The following is a 2614-nucleotide window of genomic DNA, read 5'->3' as shown; positions in this document are numbered from 1 at the left end:
CACTAGATTTTAATCAATCCAGCAGCAACAAGGATGCACACAAAGAAAGTACAGCAGTGAAACTCCTTCGTATCTGCCTTCCCATCTATCTGTTTAGTCGTGCCATCTGTCGTCTTTAACATTTAGAAAAGATTCTAAGGGCCTACCTCTTTAACCCACACCTATTTAAAAAAAACCCTTCTACCCTGGGTTCAACTTCTAATAGAGAGAAGGACAGGGGGAAAATAAAGTTTTAAAGCTTTTGGCGTTGTGTTTGACTTGGTTTCTTGTGGGTGGGGCAGTGAAGACTCAGTTCTGCTTTTTTTTCTCTTTACAAACATTTGAGGAAGTCAGTGTTTCGGTGTGCCTAAAACCAAAACTAACCATTCTGCTGTCAGGATCTTAAATTACTGTTCCTATTTCAACAAACAATTAAAGCAACAACATTCAGTTACAGTACACGGATACTAGCTTTCTGATAAAACCAGTGGCAACTGTCTCAGTGGGTAATATTACAAGTGAGAACTGCAATCATACCACTCTCAGAACACAAAATGATAGACTCTCTACACTTTTTTTTACAATGGGACCTTCTTATTCTGACCACTGAACTTCTCTGGACTTACTACTATGGACGTAGGTGAACAACAGAAAGGAATTATTTATTTGAACCTGAACCTTTTTTCACTTAATCTCCTGAACTGACTTTGTACATTAGCAATTTAATTCTTAACAATTAATGAACACAAAAGCCATCCATACACATTCACTCACTCTGGTCAAGATCTGTACTGAGTCCTGTGGAAGGATCATTAATTTGTTAAGAGTTAAAACTTAGTTGCTGAACATTCAGGAGCCATGAAGGGGGAAAACCCGCAACTTCCAGCAATCACTTCCAAATAGGTGAAGAACCTCAGACTAGGAGGTAGTTTTCTAAAACCTCTGGATCCAGGGAAGGTCTCTTCTAGAGGGGCCATACCAAGGCAATGGGCTTTAATCACTTCCAGTCAATCTCCTCCTACTAGAATTCACCAGTTGTGATAGGCAGGGATCATGAGGGCAAGTAGCTGAAATAGAAGCCAATGGCTGTAACTCAATGGTGTTCAGCCTGCCTCTAATAAATCAAACTTCTTAAAATCTCCTTCACCTCCTACATCTTCTCCTTGCCAGCCATGACCCTGTTGCTTTTAGAAAAACCTTTTCTATGTTCTGCAAACTCTGGTGTTGAAAGAATTACTCATGCCATAGCGCCAGTCTCGCCTCTAGCAGAATTCACTTTAGGACACATGAAGATGCTCCGATGTATTGGAAAACCTCAGTGCCTCAGGCAAAGGGACAGTGAACATTGGGCAACTTCAGGCTTCAGGAAGGGTGATCACCTGGAGATACATTCTCCCAGCAACTCCAAGAGTGTCACAGACATGTACAGAAATGCACCATGGACACAACTGTTGACTTTGTCCAGCCTTTCTGGTTTGGGGCTGAAGTGCTGAACCAAGGGTTTTTTGTTGATTGTATTCTGTTTGGTTTGATTGTATGTTGTAAAGCTGCTCTGGGGAAGAAACATCACACATACACACACACAAATAGGGAATGTTTTTCCTAAGGTGGTGCCTGTGGAGACACATGCATGAAACATCCAAAAACAAAAGTCTTTTTTTCTTCAGAACTATAATTATTTATATTAGCCTTCACCAATCTGGTGCCCGCTCTTTTGGGCTACAGGGACTGACAAGGTTCAAAAGAGCTGGAGGGCACCAGGCTGGTGAGAGCTGATTTGTACAGATTTAGTGTGAAAGAGAGGGAAGGTGGGTGAGGGCATGGCAGCGATTGCCCAACTCATTCCCTGTGGCAACCAAGTGCCCTTTGCTTTCCTCCTCGCTTCACATAAGAGATACAAGAAATTCCTCCTGGGCCTTTTCCATCTTTTGACATTTCTTGGCGATTCCTCAGCCAGCCACACTCTCTTCCATTTTGCCTTTCCTGCTCATGAGTAGCTGTAGCTTCTTGGGAAAGGGCTCAGATGCCCTCATTGTTTTTGCAGTGATGTAGTCTCCACTGTCACCTTCTAATCACTTGTTTGATCAGACATCAACTTCCCATGAGCGATCTAGTTCCCTCCCTTCAGTTAAATCCACCAGTAGGATAGAGAAGCCCACTCCCCTAATTTAATAAACCAATAGAAACTCATAAGTTTTAAAAATGGGTGAAAGCTCTAGGTTTTAGTGATAGCCACATTTATCTGAAATGCTATTGATTCATTGATTGGCCTGCCTCTCAGCCCCAGAGGAAGGCAATGGTAAACCACCTCTGAATACCGCTTACCATGAAAGCCCTATTCATAGGGTCACCATAAGTCGGGATTGACTTGAAGGCAGTCCAGTGTAGTGTAGTGTGCTTAAGTGCCTCATTTTGCAATGAGTTGTCCAACAGTGGCATTTCTTGAATCCAGCTATTCCAAATGCAACCCTTCCATTGATCCCTCTAGCCTTTTCAGCATAACCATGGCTGACTTAAGGCCTTTTTAATTTCTCCTTTACTCTGTAGAGCAAAAATGCAAGGGAAATATAAAGCTAGATTTGTTATGATCTCACATTGACAAACACCATTTAATGCCAGTTTCACTTCCAGCCCC

This window comes from Rhineura floridana, chromosome 15, assembly GCF_030035675.1.
Source record: "Rhineura floridana isolate rRhiFlo1 chromosome 15, rRhiFlo1.hap2, whole genome shotgun sequence".
Classification (NCBI taxonomy): domain Eukaryota; kingdom Metazoa; phylum Chordata; class Lepidosauria; order Squamata; family Rhineuridae; genus Rhineura; species Rhineura floridana.
The sequence above is the reverse complement of the archived record's forward strand: the minus strand, read 5'-3'. Positions refer to the sequence as shown.